Here is a 17,095-nt window from a genome sequence, read left to right on the forward strand (position 1 = left end):
TTTCCTGTTCTTAGACATTTTCTTTTCTTTTCTTTTTTTTTGCTATGAGATCTGTTATGACTAATGGGATATTAATGCACATGACACAAGTAGAGTTGGACTTAGTATCTTGTGCTTCTGCCATTACAATGAGAAAAGCATACCCAACCTATGTGGAGTCAACCAGAGCCAAAACTACCTCTTGGACAAAGTTTAGCCAAGTCGAGGCTAAAAACTAATTAAAAACAACCAGTTCACTTGCAGAGAGAAATAAAACACAGATAAATAGACTTCCCATTTTCATGGGTTAGAAGGATTATTTAAAAAAATATTCATAATATCCAAATTGACCTACAGATGCAATACCATCCCTTTCAAAATCCCAGTGGCATTCCTTAGAGAAATAGAAAAATTATCTTAAAATTCATATGGTATCACAAAAGGCCCTGAGTAGCCAAAGCAATATTGAGCAAGAACAAAGCATTGTACTTTATGATTTAAAATATATTACAAAGTAATAGTAACCAAAACATAAGTTATGGGCATTAAAGCAGGTATATAGAATGGAGCAGAAGCAAGAGCCCAGAAATAAATTCAGGGTTAACTGATCTCTGACAAAGATGCAAGAATGCACAATGAGGAATGGATAGTCACTTGAATAAATAGCCTGGGAGAACTGGATAATCACATGCAGAAGAATGAAGTTGGATCCTTATCTCACCATATACAAAAATGAATTAAACTCAACTCAACTCAAAATGAATTAAAAACTTAAATGTTGGCCCTAAAACCATAAAACCACAAGAAATACAATTTTAAAACATTATGCATTTCCTGTGTATATCTCCCAAACTGGCTACAATTAAAAAGACAGGAAGGGACAAATTTTCATGAGGACATGTAGCAATGTAAAAGCTCATATAAAGCTGGTAAGAGTTTGATTCTTCACTTCTAATATCAACTCAACACAAATGTGTATATATGTGCACTGAAGCACATGTATAAGAATATTCATGTAGCAGGGTGCCTGGGTGGCTCAGTAGGTTAAGCATCTGCGTTTGGCTCAGGTCATGATCCCATGGTCCTGGGATCGAGCCCCACGTCAGGCTCCCTACTCAATGGGGAGTCTGTTTCTCCCTCTGCCCTTCCCTCTGCTTGTGCTCTCTCTCTCTCTCTCTGTCAAATAATAAATAAAATCTTTTAAAAAAAGAATATTCATGTAGCATTATTCTTCCTAGTTCCAACTATGTACCAGATAGTTTGAGATATTAAAATGTGTACCTTAAAAATATTTTATAGATAAAAATAACAATAAATTGTGGTATAATAAAGTAATAGTACACAACAAGGAAAATTACTAAATTATAGTTACATGGAAAAACACAAATGAATCTCACAGAACATGCTAATTGAAAGAAGAAGATATGGAATAATAAATACACACAAACATATATAATTTGATTCAAATAACTTGTTTTGGAATGCATTTCTGGTTGGGAAAAAAAGTGCTATGGAAAGCAAGACAATTACTACCAAAATTGTCAGGATAATGGTTACTTTAGAAGACAGCAAGCCAGCTGTGACTGGGGAGAATGCAGCATGGGGAGAAAATGTGAGTTACTAGCAATCTACTTTTCTTGACCTGGATTGTGGCTATGTAGAGGTTTGGCTTTTGAATAATCAAGTGGCAGGTTTATGTTTTATGAATTTTCTTTACATGCATTATGTTTTATAAAACCCCGTTTAAAATAGCATGCAGTGTGTATTATTAATAATAGTTTTATAACCATCTCAATATAACAGAGCTTTGTGAGTTTTATGGGGAAAAAAGTATTCTGACAAATATGGTTAAATTGCAGTCATTCTTGCATTCTTTGTGGTTAAATTGCAGCCACTGAAATGAGATGAAATTTTAGTTATTACAAATTATTTAATCATTGTATCACTTCACAATTAGGTCAGAATCTTTCATTTTAACTCAATTTGATAAAAATTATAGTTTCTCTATGTTTATGACTTCTCTGTATTGGTAAGAGAAAAAATAATTGAGCGGTATACATAATTATGAGAAGGAAATATTTAAGCTTCTTAAGACTGTGAAATTTGAGTTCTTTGTCTCTTCTTGCCTCTATAATTTGCTGGAAATTGAAATATTAAGAACAATATACTGATATTTTTCAAGAAATATCATTGAATACAATTTTATTATTTTGAACTGAGTGTAGCTTTGGGGATGAGTTGATGACATAACTAATAAAAATGGGATTATCAGATCTGTAAGGGATATTTCTTCATGCTTGTTCTCCAGGCCAAGGATTGCCCTTATCATCTTCTGTTCCAAAACAAGGAAAAGAAGTTCTGCTCAATTGTGCAGAGATGTCAAAAGGCACCCTTTGGTTTTCATCATTATCAGGACTCTTGTGAAATAATTATATGGTTGAGGAGACCGAGGCATTTTTAGTAAATTCTTCCCACGCATGTCACAGCAAATGATAATTCTAAAACAAAACAAAACAAAACAAAACTATATCACTTAATCTTAAAAAAAAATTTAAAAACTTAAATGGGCCATATAGGCATAAGAGTATTTCAAGTGGGATATTTTAGAAATAAGGATAATTAAAAGGAAATGGTTCCCCTTGCATATGAAATGACAAGAGGACTTCCAAAATGTATAATTTTAAGATAAATATTTCAGAAGCTTGCCTATTTTTCAGCTTTATCGAGGTATAAATAGACAAATAAAATTATAAGGTATTTAAAGTTGTACATTGTGATGATTTGGTGAACACATATATTGTGAAAGGATTACATCTAGTTAACATATCCATCAATCTCACATATGTAGGTATTTTATTTATATAGATCAGAACATTTAAGTTTTACTCTCAGCAAATTTCAGTTATATGATATAGTGTTAACTATAGTCACCATGTTATTACATCAGATCCTCAGACTTTATTCATCTTATAGGTGAAACTACACCTTTATACCAACCTCTCCTCATTTTTTCCAGTCTCTGGCAACCACTTTTCTACTCCTTGCTTCTGAGTTTGACTTTTTTTTTTCCTATTCCACATATGAGTAACACTGTGAAATATTTGTCTTTCTCTGTCTGGCTTATTTCAATTAACGTGATGCCCTCAAGGTACATTCATGTTGTCACAAACAACAGGATTTCTTTCTTTCTCAAGGATGAATATAAAATATATCTCACTTCTCCTTTATCCATTCATTTGTTGATGTACATTTGTTTCCATATCTTGGCTATTGTGAATAATGCTACAATGAGCATGGAAGAGAAAATATATCTTTGAGGCCCAGTTTTCCTTTCCTTTGGGTATGCTAGATCATATGGTAGATCTATTTTTAATTTTTTTAGGAAGCTCCATACCGTTTTCCACAGTTGACAGCACAAGTGAACATTCCCACCAAAAGTGGACAATTGTTCCCTTTTCTCCACATCTCCACTAACTTTTGTTATCTCTTGTCTTTTTGATGATAGCCATTTTAACAGGTGTGAAGGTGATATCTCATTGTTGTTCTGATTTGTATAAACCTCCTTATTTTATTTTATTTATTTTTTAATTGTTATGTTAATCACCATACATCATTAGTTTTAGATGTAGTGTTCCATGATTCATTGTTTGTGCATAATACCCAGTGCTCCAAGCAGAACGTGCCCTCTTTAATACCCATCACCAGGCTAACCCATCCTCCCACCCCCCTCCCCTCTAAAACCCTCAGTTTGTTTTTCAGAGTCCATCGTCTCTCATGGTTCATCTCCCCCTCCGATTTCCCCCCCTTCATTCTTCCCCTCCTGCTATCTTCTTTTTTTTTTTTCTTAACATATATTGCATTATTTGTTTCAGAGGTACAGATCTGAGATTCAACAGTCTTGCACAATTCACAGTGCTCACCAGAGCACATACCCTCCCCAGTGTCTATCACCCAGTCACCCCATCCCTCCCACCCCACCCCCCACTCCAGCAACCCTCAGTTTGTTTCCTGAGATTAAGAATTCCTCATATCAGTGAGGTCATATGATACATGTCTTTCTCTGTTTGACTTATTTCGCTCAGCATAATACCCTCCAGTTCCATCCACATCGTTGCAAATGGCAAGATCTCATTCCTTTTGATGGTTGCATAATATTCTATGGTATATATATATACCACTTCTTCTTTATCCATTCATCTGTTGATGGACATCTTGGCTCTTTCCATAGTTTGGCTATTGTGGACATTGCTGCTATAAACATCGGGGTGCACGTACCACTTCGGATCCCTACATTTGTATCTTTGGGGTAAATACCCAGTAGTGCAATTTGTGGATCATATGGTAGCTCTATTTTCAACTTTTTGATGAACCTCCACACTGTTTCCCAGAGTGGCTGCAGCAGCTTGCATTCCCACCAACAGTGTAGGAGGGTTCCCCTTTCTCCACATCCCCGCCAACATCTGTCATTTCCTGAGTTGTTAATTTTAGCCATTCTGACTGGTGTGAGGTGGTATCTCATTGAGGTTTTGATTTGGATTTCCCTGATGCCGAGCGATGTTGAGCACTTTTTCATGTGTCTGTTGGCCATTTGGATGTCTTCTTTTAAACCTGCTTATTTTAAATGACATGTGTAATTATCTGAAAACACACCTGATATGTAAAGCCTGCACTGCATAGAAACATTTATTTATTACTTTAACATTTATTCTAGTTCACTTTATTATTTTTGCCCCTTTTAAATAGACTTCAATTTTTTAAAGCAGTTTAACATAACTGAGTAGAAGGTAGAGATTTCCCCATAGACCTCCTGTCCCCATACATACACAGCTTATGTGTCTTTCCCACTATCAACATCCCCCACCAGAGTGATATATTTGTTACAATTGATGATCTTACATTGATACATCATTATCACCCAGAGTCCATAGTTTACATTATGGTTCACTCTTGGTGTTGCATATTTTATAGGTTTAACACATGAATAATGACATGTATCATACAGAATCATTTCACTGCCTTAAAAATCCTCTGTGCTCTGCTGATTCATCCATCCAGCCCCACGCCCTAGAAACCACTGATATTTTTACTCTGTATATAATTTTACCACTTCTAGAATGTCATATCTTTAGGATCATATAGTATGTAGCCTTTTTAGATTTATTTCTTTCATTTTTTAATATACATTTATGGTTTCTCCATGTCTTTTCATGGCTTGATACCTCCTTTTTTTTTAGAGCTGAGTGATATTCCATTCTTTGGATATACTACAGTTAATTATCCATTCACCTACAGATAGCCGTCATGGTTGCTTTCAAGTTTTGGCAATTATGAACAAAAGTGCTAAAAATATCAGTGTGCGAGGTTTTGTCTGGACATAAATTTTAAACTCATTTAGGTATATGCCAAGGAATGTGATTGTTGAAATGTACGATAAAAGTATACTTAGTTTTGTAAGAAACCACAAAGCTATCATCCAAAGTGGTTATATCATTTTTCATTCTCACCAGCAATGCATGAGAAGTCTTTTTTTTTTTTTTTAAAGAAAGGCAGACTGCCACGTGCAGCGCCTCATTTGGATGTGTCTCGAGTCTTGGAAGCTTGACTACCCTACGTTCTCCTACAAATGGACTTTGAGAGCTTGTTTGGAGTTTCTAGCAGGGGAGCGCAGCTACTCGTATACCCTTGACCGAAGAATGGTCCTCCTCTATCGGGGAAGGAAGTCCTCTTCGACCAAGCCCGCAGCTTCGGGAGGGACGCACATGGAGCAGTGAGGGAGAAAGGGGACACCCACCTAACCAGCCAGATCAGCTGAATCAACCCTGGCAATCAATGCGGTGACAGATGTCACAGCCAGATAGCCCTCACATCCTGCATGAGAGTTCTTATTTCTCTGTATCCTTGCCAGCATTTGGCATTGTCAGTGTACTGTGTTTGGCCATTATAGTAAGTATGCAGTGATATATTACAGTTGTTTTATTTTTTCATTTCCCTGATGACATATAATGTAGAGTATCTGCTCAAATGTTTATTTTTCATCTATAGATCTTCTTTGGTGAGACATCTATTAATGTTTTTGACCTATTTTTTTAATTGGGTTGTTCATTTTCTTATTGTTGAGTTCAAGAGTTCTTTGAATATTTTGGATAATAGTCCTTGATTGGATGTAGGTTTGGCAAATATTTTCTCCCAATTTGTGGCTTGTCTTATTCTACTGATATTATCTTTTGAAGAGCAAAGATTTTTACTTTTAATGAATTGCATGTTAGCAATGGTTTCTTTCATAGATCGTGCCTTTGCAGTTACATCTAAAATGTCATCAATGCCTGGGTGTCTCAGTCGGTTAAGTGTCTGCCTTCATCTCAGGCCCTGGTCCCAGGGTCCTGGGATTGAGTCCACATCAGGCTCCCTCCTCTGTGGGGAGCTTGCTTCTCCCTCCACCTCTGCCTCTCTCTCTCTCTCATGAATAAATAGGTAAAATCTTTTTAAAAAATGTCATCGACATAGCCAAGGTCATCTAGATCTTCTCCTATGAGATCTTCTAGTAATTTTATCGTTTTGGAGTTTACATTTAGGTCTGTAATCCACTTTGAGTTAAAATTTGTGAAAGGTCTAAGGTCTATTCTTTTTTTTTTTTTTAATATAGATATCCAGTTGTTCTAGCACCATTTATTGAAAAGATTATCCAGGGATGCCTGGGTGGTGTAGTTGGTTAAGCAGCAGACTCATGGTTTCAGTTCAGGTCATGTTCTCAGGATCATGAGATCAAGCCCAATGTTAGGCTCAATAAATAAGTAAATCTTAAAAAAAAAAAAAAGACTATCCAGAGAGGATCTTCAAAAATTTTTGTAAATGGATTACCTCCTGAGATTAACAATTAGCTGTAACATAAATACGATGGGATACCAGCAGTCTGACTGAATCTGTGACCATAGCTTATATTCAGAGACTGATAGGAATACTTTTTAGGCCTTCTCCCTTAAACAAATTGAAGGTGATGTAGTTGGATAGGTGGATTAATTTATGATGCTATTTAAGGTGTAACCCAATTTTTTGAGGAATTGAAATCAACTATCTTTATCTTTCAAATCTTTGCAAAACTAGAAATGCAATTCTAGAAGCAGTTCAAGTTCACCTGTTCTTTTTTTGCAATCCCCAAACCTCCTGTTTATCTTAAAAGACTTATAACTTATATTCTTCCCTGTGCCTGAGATATAAATGTTAAAGTACAAAATTCAGGGAGGTCATTCTTACCAGTAAAGAAACAAAAGAGAAAAGATCACTTAAACTTAGTTTTAGATGTTTATAGCAGCATTATCAATGATAGCCAAAGTATGGAAATAGCCCAAACATCCATCGATCTATGAATGGATAAAGAAGATGTGTGTCTGTGTGTGTGTGTATATATATATATATATATATAGTGGGATATTACTCAGACACCAAAAAGAATGAAATCTTACCATTTGTGGTGGATGGAGCTAGAGTGTATTGTGCTGAGTGATACAAGTCAGTTAAACAAAGAAAAATACCATATGATTTCACTCATATGAAGAATTTAAGAAACAAAACAGATGAACATAGGGGGAGGGGAAAAAAAGAGAAGGAAGCACACCATAAGAGACTCTTAAAGATAGAGAACAAACTGAGGGTTGACTGAGGGGAGGTGAGTGGGGGATGGGCTAACTGGGTGATGGGTATTAAGGTGGGCACTTGTGATGAGCATTGGGTATTATATGTAAGTAATGAATCATTAAATTCTATACCTGAAACCAATTTTACCATATATATTAACTAACTAGAATTTAAATAAAAATTTGAAGAAAAAGAAAAAGGTTAGTTTTAGCCACTGGAACAGGCAGCTTCATTTACCAGAAAAACAACCTAAAACAACTTCTATTATTAATAGTAAAATGGAAGCTGTAAGGTCTCTGTTTATGTCCGTGTGCATGTTCAAGTGTGTCAGTGTACATGTGTGGTATTTTTTACCTCTGGATCATATTACTAAAATTAATTTGTAAAAGATCTCTATTTAATTGATTTAAACAAATAAGCACTTATATGAATTAAGTATTAGTAAAAAGTGTCAAATTTAATAGAAATAATAGAAACTAATCCAAATGCTTTTCAGTTACACATGATTTGGGACAATCTTTGGCAAAAAAAAAGCTAGTTTAAATTTGCTTTAATTAACGTAAGCATGTCTTCAGAATACCAGCATTATATACATTGCAGACATGCACTTATGCCTATGTGTACTAATCAAATAAGGTTATGTTATTTCTGTCAAAAAATTTATCAATAAGAAAAATACCTTGGAATAAAGGCTGACTTTGTCTAATCTCATGAAATTTCTGTGGGTAACCTAATCATAATTGTTATGAACAAGTAAATTAAATAGATGTAAGTAGGATAAAATATTTTTAGGTGAACATTTTTTTTTTAATTTTTTTATTATGTTATGTTAGTCACCATACATGACATCATTAGTTTTTGATGTAGTGTTCCATGATTCATTGTTTGTGCATAACACCCAGTGCTCCATGAAGAATGTGCCCACTTTAATACCTATCACCAGGCTAACCCATCCTCCACACCCCTCCCCTCTAGAACCCTCAGTTTGTTTTTCAGAGTCCATAGTCTCTCATGGTTCGGCTCCCCCTCTGATTTCCCCCACTTCATTCTTCCCCTCCTGCTATCTTCTTCTTCTTTTTTTTTTCTTTTTAACATATAATGTATTATTTGCTTCAGAGGTATAGACCTGTGATTCAACAGTCTTGGACAGTTCACAGTGCTCACCATAGCACATACCCTCCCCAGTGTCTATCACCCAGCCACCTCATCCCTCCCACCCCCCACCACTCCAGCAAAACTCAGTTAATTTCCTGAGATTAAGAATTCCTCATATCAGTAAGGTCATATGATACATGTCTTTCTCTGATTGACTTATTTCGCTCAGCATAATACCCTCCAGTTCCATCCACATCATTGCAAATGGCAAGATTTCATTCCTTTTGATGGCTGCATAATATTCCATTGTATATATATACCACTTCTTCTTTATCCATTCATCTGTTGATGGACATCTTGGCTCTTTCCACAGTTTGGCTATTGTGGACATTGCTGCTATAAACATTGGGGTGCACGTACCCCTTCGGATCCCTACATTTGTATCTTTGGGGTAAATACCCAGTAGTGCAACTGCTGGATCATATGGTAGCTCTATTTTCAACTTTTTGAGGAACCTCCATACTGTTTTCCAGAGTGGCTGCACCAGCTTGCATTCCCACCAACAGTGTAGGAGGGTTCCCCTTTCTCCACATCCCCGCCAACATCTGTCGTTTCCTGACTTGTTAATTTTAGCCATTCTGACTGGTGTGAGGTGATATCTCATAGAGGTTTTGATTTGGATTTCCTTCATGCCCAGGGATCTTGAGCACTTTTTCATGTGTCTGTTGGCCGTTTGGATGTCTTCTTTGGAAAAATGTCTGCTCATGTCTTCTGCCCATTTCTTGATTGGATCATTTGTTCTTTGGGTGTTCAGTTGAATAAGTTCTTTATAGATTTTGGGTACTAGCCCTTTATCTGATATGTCATTTGCAAATATCTTCTCCCATTCTGTTGGTTGTCTTTTGGTTTTGTTGACTATTTCTTTTGCTGTGCAAAAGCATGTTATCTTGATGAGGTCCCAATAGTTCATTTTTACCCTTGCTCCCCTTGCCTTTCGTGATGTTTCTAGGAAAAAGTTGCTGTGGCTGAGGTCGAAGAGGTTGCTGCCTGTGTTCTCCTTTAGGATGTTGATGGACTCCTGTCTCACATTGAGGCCTTCAACCATTTGGAGTCTATTTTTGTGTGTGGTGTAAGGAAATGGTCCAGTTTCATTCTTCTGAATGTGGTTGTCCAATTTTCCCAACACCATTTGTTGAAGAGACTGTCTTTTTTCCATTGGACATTCTTTCCTGCTTTGTTGAAGATTAGTTGACCATAGAGTTGAGGGTCCATTTCTGGGCTCTCTATTCTGTTCCATTGATCTATGTGTCTGTTTTTGTGCCAGTACCATACTGTCTTGATGATGACAGCTTTGTAATAGAGCTTGAAGTCCGGAATTGTGATGCCGCCAGCATTGCTTTTCTCTTTCAACATTCCTCTGGCTATTCGGGGTCTTTTCTGGTTCCATACAAATTTTAGGATTATTTGTTCCATTTCTTTGAAAAAAGTGGATGGTGTTTTGATGGGGATTCCACTGAATGTGTAGATTGCTCTAGGTAGCATTGACATCTTCACAATATTTGTTCTTCCAATCCATAAGCATGGAATATTTTTCATTTTCTTTGTGTCTTCCTCAATTTCTTTCATGATTATTTTATAGATTCCTGAGTGCAGATTCTTTGCCTCTTCAGTTAGATTTATTCCTAGGTATCTTATGGTTTTGGGTGCAATTGTAAATGGGATCGACTCCTTAATTTCTCTTTCTTCTGTCTTGTTGTTGGTGTATAGGAATGCCACTGATTTCTGTGCATTGATTTTATATCCTGCCACTTGACTGAATTCCTGTATGAGTTCTAGCAGTTTTGGGGTGGAGTCTTTCAGGTTTTCCACATAAAGTATCATATCATCTGCAAAGACTGAGAGTTTGTCTTCTTTGCCAATTTGGATGCCCTTTATTTCTTTTTATGTCTGATTGCTGTGGCTAGGACTTCTAGTACTATGTTGAATAGCCGTGGTGGTAGTGGATATCCCTGCCGCATTCCTGACCTTAGGGGGATAGCTCTCAGTTTTTCCCCCTTGAGAATGATATTCGCTGTGGGTTTTTCATAGATGGCTTTTATGATATTGAGGTATGTACCCTCTATGCCTGTACTCTGAAGAGTTTTGATCAAGAAAGGATGCTGTACTTTGTCAAATGCTTTTTCTGCATCTATTGAGAGGATCATATGGTTCTTTTACTTTCTTTTATTAATGTATTGTATCACATTGATTGATTTGTGGATGTTGAACCAACCTTGCAGCTCAGGGATAAATCCCACTTGGTCGTGGTGAGTAATCCTTTTAATGTACTGTTGGATTCTATTGGCTAGTATTTTGGTGAGAATGTTTGCATCCATGTTCATCAAGGATATTGGTCTGTAATTCTCCTTTTTGATGGGGTCTTTGTCTGGTTTTGGGATCAAGGTAATGGCGGCCTCATAAAACGAGTTTGGAAGTTTTCCTTCCATTTCTATTTTTTGGAACAGTTTCAGAAGGATAGGTATTAATTTTTCTTGAAATGTTTGATAGAATTCCCCTGGGAAGCCATCTGGCCCTGGGCTTTTGTTTGTTGGGAGAATTTTGATGACTGCTTCAATGTCCTTAGTGGGTATAGGTTTGTTCAGGTTTTCTATTTCTTCCTGGTTCAGTTTTGGTGTTTGGTACATCTCTAGGAATGCATCCATTTCTTCCAGATTATCTAATTTGCTGCCATAGAGTTGCTCGTAATATGTTCTTATAATTTTTTGTATTTCTTTGGTGTTGGTTGTGATTTCTCCTCTTTCATTCATGATTTTGTTGATTTGGGTCATTTCTCTTTTCTTTTTGATAAGTCTGGACAGGGGTTTATCAATCTTGTTCATTCTTTCAAAGAACCACCTCCTAGTTTCGTTGATCTGTTCTACTGTTCTTTTGGTTTCTATTTCATTGATTTCTGCTCTGATCTTTATTATTTCTCTTCTCCTGCTGGGTTTAGGCTTTATTTGCTGTCCTTTCTCCAGCTCCTTTAGGTGTAGGGTTAGGTTGTATATTTGAGACCTTTCTTGTTTCTTGAGAAAGGCTTGTATTGGTATATACTTTCCTCTTAGGACTGCCTTTGCTGTATCCCAAAGATTTTGAACAGTTGTGTTTTCATTTTCATTTGTTTCCATGAATTTTTTAAATTCTTCTTTAATTTCCTGGTTGACCCATTCATTCTTCAGTAGGATGTGCTTTAGCCTCCATGTATTTGAGTTCTTTCCGACTTTCCTCTTGTGATTGAGTTCTAGTTTCAAAGCATTGTGGTCCAAAAATATGCAGGGAATGATCCCAATCTTTTGTTTCCAGTTGAGACCTGATTTGTGACCTAGGATGTGATCTATTCTGGAGAATGTTCCATGGGCACTAGAAAAGAATGTGTATTCTGTTGCTTTGAGATGGAATGTTCTGAATATATCTGTGAAGTCCATTTGTTCCAGTGTGTCATTTAAAGTCTTTATTTCCTTGTTGATCTTTTGCTTAGATGATCTGTCCATTTCAGTGAGGGGGGTGTTAAAGTCCCCCACTATTATTTTAATGTTGTTGGTGTGTTTCTTTGCTTTTGTCATTAATTGGCTTATATAATTGGCTGCTCCCATGTTAGGGGCATAGATATTTACAATTGTTAGATCTTCTTGTTGGATAGATCCTTTAAGTAGGATATAGTGTCCTTCCTGATCTCTTATTACAGTCTTTGGTTTAAAATCTATTTTGTCTAATATAAGGATTGCCACCCCAGCTTTCTTTGGTGTCCATTAGCATGGTGAATCATTTTCCACCCCTTCACTTTCAATTTGGGTGTGTCTTTAGGTCTAAAATGAGTCTCTTGCAGACAGCATATCGATGGGTCTTGTTTTTTAATCCAATCTGATAGCCTGTGTCTTTTGATTGGGGCATTTAGCCCATTTACAATCAGGGTAACTAACAAAAGATATGAATTTAGTGCCATCGTATTGCCTGTAAAGTGACTGTTACTGTATATTGTCTGTGTTCCTTTCTGGTCTATGTTGCTTTTAGGCTCACTCTTTGCTTAGAGGACCCCTTTCAATATTTCTTGTAGGGCTGGTTTGGTGTTTGCAAATTCCTTTAGTTTTTGTTTGTCCTGGAAGCTTTTGATCTCTCCTTCTATTTTTAATGACAGCCTAGCTGGATATAGTATTCTTGGCTGCATATTTTTCTCGTTTAGTGCTCTGAATATATCATGCCAGTCCTTTCTGGCCTGCCAGGTCTCTGTGGATAGGTTTGTTGCCAATCTAATATTTCTACCTTTGTAGGTTACAGATCTCTTCTCCCAAGCTTCTTTCAGGATTTTCTCTTTATCTCTGAGACTCATAAGTTTTACTATTAGATGTCGGGGTGTTGACCTATTTTTATGGATTTTGAGAGGGGTTCTCTCTGCCTCCGGGATTTTGATGCCTGTTTCCTTCCCCAAATTAGGGAAGTTCTCTGCTATAATTTGCTCCAATGTATCTTCTGCCCCCCTCTCTCTTTCTTCTTCTTCTGGGATCCCAATTATTCTAATGTTGTTTTGTCTTATGGTATCACTTATCTCTCGAATTCTGCCCTCATGGTCCAGTAGTTGTTTATCTCTCTTTTTCTCAGCTTCTTTATTTTCCATCATTTGGTCTTCTATCTCACTGATTCGCTCTTCTGCCTCATTTATCCTAGCAGTTAGAGCCCCCATTTTTGATTGCACCTCATTAATAGCCTTTTTGATTTTGACTTGGTTAGATTTTAGTTCTTTTATTTCTCCAGAAAGGGTTTCTCTAATAACTTCCATGCTTTTTTCAAGCCCAGCTAGTATCTTTAAAATCATCATTCTGAACTCTAGTTCCGACATCGTACCGATGTCCGTATTGAGTAGGTCCCTGGCAGTAGGTACTGCATCTTGTTCTTTTTTTGAGGTGATTTTTTCCGTCTTGTCATTTTGTCCAGAGGAGAATAGATGAATGAGAGAACAGAATGGTAACAGGGTAACAACGTCCCCAGAGAATATACTCTAAACAAATCAGAAAAGACCTGAAGCCGGGGGAAAAGAATGGGAAAGAAAGCAAAAAGAGAAAAGAAAAAAAAGAAAAAGAAAAAGATAAAAACAGAAACAGAACAAAAGAAAACAAAACAAAACAAAAAACAGAATATGATCCAATATGATCAGGCTGGTGTATAAATCAGTGCCACACACTAGATTTTGGGTGTATTTTGGTCTGTTAGAAGAAAGTGCCTCCCAAAATTTTAAAGAAAGAAAAACTTATATATGTATTAAAATAAGGGTTAATATGATGAAGGGATGGGTTATGACTCTAAAGATGAAAATTATAAAAGATTTTATAAAAGGAATTGATAAGATAAGAAGTTGTTTAAATAAAAAAGAGGATTTAAAAAATAAGAAAAAAAAAGATGAGAATGTGATCAGGCAGGAGAGTAGAACAAAGCCATATATTAGAGATTTACGGTATATTTTGATCTGTTAGAAGAGACTGCATCTCAAAATTTTAGAGAGTACAACTTATATGTATATATGCCAAATATAAGGGTAACTATTATGAAGGGATAGAATATGACTCAAAAAATAAAAAATAAAAATGTTTTTTTAAAAAAGGGAGTGATAAGATGTTGGTTGAAAAAAGTAAAAAGAAATATTCAAAAAAAAAATTAGGAGAGTTAAAAAAAAATTAACTTTGAAAGACTAAAGAATTATGGGAAAAAATCCATGAATTCTATGTGCAGTATTACCCTAGCGCTGGAGTTCTGCCCCTCTCATTGATCATTAAACTTGGTCTTGGCTGGCTGTTCTTGCTGATCTTCTGGGGCCTGTTGCCGTGGTTCTCAAATGTCTTTGCTGGAGGCAGAATTGCCCCGCCCTTGCCGGTCCAGGCTAAGTAATCTGCTTGGGGTTTGCTCTCCGGAGCTTTTGTTCCCTGCAAGCTTTCCGTACAGCTTTGGAGCATGAGAGTGAAAATGGCAGCCTCCCGGTCTCCGCCCCAGAGGAGCCAAGAACTTGGAGCCCCGCTTCTCAGTGCGCCCCCAGAGAAAAGCCTTCAGTCACTCCCGTCTCCACGGTCTCCGGCCGCACTCTGCTCACCGGGCCTGTGACCGAGCGTTTCTATGTCTGGCACAGGACCCTGTGTGGAGTCTCCAAACCCAGCAGATCCCTCCGGTGTGCTTCCCTGCCTCTCCTCCCAGGGGAGGAAGGGGAGTTTCCCCGAATCTGCCGCTTGTTGGGTTCCTGCTGGAAGAGCAGTGGCCCGACTGTGCCGCAGATCACAGTTTATGGCAACCCCGAGCTGAGAGCCCACTTCTCTGCCCCGTCTCTGCAGCTGGCTTCCCTGCACCGATACCTGGGAGCTCTGCTGCACTCAGGCACCCCCGGTCTTTTCCTGTGACCCCAAGGGCCCTGAGACCACACTGTCCCACGAGAGTTCCACCCCCTGCTTAGCCACTGGAGCGATGTCCCTCAGCAGAGCTGACTTCTAAATGTTCCGATTTTGTGCTCCACTGCTCTATCAGGTGCCAGAAGCGGCTGACGGAGGCCCCCTTCCCCACCATTTACCTTCCCGAATATTGCCTCGGAGTCACCTTTCCGCACGTCCTACCTTCCAGAACGTGGTCGCTTTTCTGTTCAGAGGGTTGTTGCTATTCTTTTCTTTGATCTCCCATTGAGTTCATAGGTGTTCAGAATGGTTTGATCCCTACCCAGCTGAATTCCTGGGAGTAGATGAAATCCAGGTTTCCTACTTCTCTGCCATATTACTCCGCCCCCCTAGGTGAACTTTTTAAATGGTTTCCCCAACTCTTTTGGGTAACCTGAAACCTTAAAATTTTGCTAAGTTAAGTAATAAGTTAAATTCATTGACTGTTCAGATAATTTCAAATAGGATAAAATACTGAAACATAACTTAAAACACAGGTTTATCCACTTTTGATTTCCTTTTACAGAGGAACTAAGGATATTTGAGTCTATTAGTAAACACATTTTAAGCTATGCTGAGAAATTTTCTATAAAAAAACACGTTTCCAGAAATCATAGAAAGTATCAGGGATAGGAATACTTTCTTGTTGAGGGAAAAGAAAGTAATTTTGTGCTAAATTGAGGCAGGTTATTTAAAGAGGGGAATTATAGGATAAAATATGAATGTAAAAAAAGAAAGTTGCAGAGTGTTTGTGGAAAAGGAATCTTTGAAGAAGAATTTTAATGTGTGGTCCAGCTGGCTAAAATTAAAATGAATTAATTTGAAAAAGAGTTTAAGTAAACTGGTGCTGATTGGCCCCAAGATGGTGGCAGATTAAGAGGACCCTAGGCTTGTCTCATCCTATGAACACAACTAGGTAACTATCAAATCATCCTAAATACCCCAGAAATTGGCCTGAAGACTGATAGAACAAACTCCACAACTAAAGGGAGAAAAGAGGCCACATCAAAGAAGGTAGGAGGTGCAGAGATGTGGCTAAGGGGAGAAACAGACTCTGGCTGCTGCAGAGGGAAGGGAGCCATGGTCTCAGAGAAGGGCAAAAGAGAAAGGAATACACAGGGGAATGCACAAGGAGAATGTTTCCCCAAAGCCATTGGCTTAAAAAACAAAAGGGGCTGAAATTTCATGAGTTCTTGCAACCAGTGTGGCTTAAAGCCTATAATTTTAAAGGTTAGTGGGTTTGGCTCTGATATAGCCCTGAGGGCATTCCCTACTCCTGGAGAGAAGGCAGACAAACAGCCCAGGGAGCAGACAGTGTGGAAATAGTGATCTGAAGAATGCCTGGGACATACAGTGGGGGGATGATTCGCTTGTCTTGGAAAGAATCCCTAGGAGGCAGCATTATCAGATACACCTCTCTGAAGAAAGTGGAGCTGGCCAGTGCCATTTCCCTTCTCTTTCCCCACCCCTCAGCAGAAACACAGAGCCACCAGCAGGAGGCAGCACAGCTATAAGACTGCCTAACTTGTTTACACCAAGCCCCACCCCTTATGCTCTGGTGGGACTGCCATTCTAAGTCAAACTTACCTCAGTCCCAGCATGGCAGGCCCCTCCCCCAGCAGACCAGCACAAGCCCCTGCACCCACTCCATCTCCCAACCAGAGACTTCTGCAGGGCCTCAGTTCTCATGGAAGTGATGTTAGCTCTCATTTCACAAGCAGACCAGAGCACGCTTAGTTAAAACTCACCACATTTAGGCCAGGAACCAAACACTGTGCACAGCAGGCAAGGAGAACCTCTGCAGATGACTGGCCTGAAGGATAAAGCAGCTGAAACACAACAGCAGAATGCACACACCACACACTGCAGACACTCACTGAAGCACCAGGCCCTGAGTACTATATGAACTCTTCTTCATTAAACCATTACCTTCAGGAGCAGAATAC

General features: G+C 38.0%; 1 protein-coding gene across 4 annotated transcripts in view; it reads right to left on the reverse strand.

Annotated features, from left to right (window-relative positions):
• The window catches only part of SNTG1 (syntrophin gamma 1), a 922,421-nt gene that overhangs the window by 95,409 nt on the left and 809,917 nt on the right, over positions 1 to 17,095 (reverse strand). The window lies entirely within an intron of this gene.

This window comes from Halichoerus grypus, chromosome 5, assembly GCF_964656455.1.
Source record: "Halichoerus grypus chromosome 5, mHalGry1.hap1.1, whole genome shotgun sequence".
NCBI classification, from domain to species: domain Eukaryota; kingdom Metazoa; phylum Chordata; class Mammalia; order Carnivora; family Phocidae; genus Halichoerus; species Halichoerus grypus.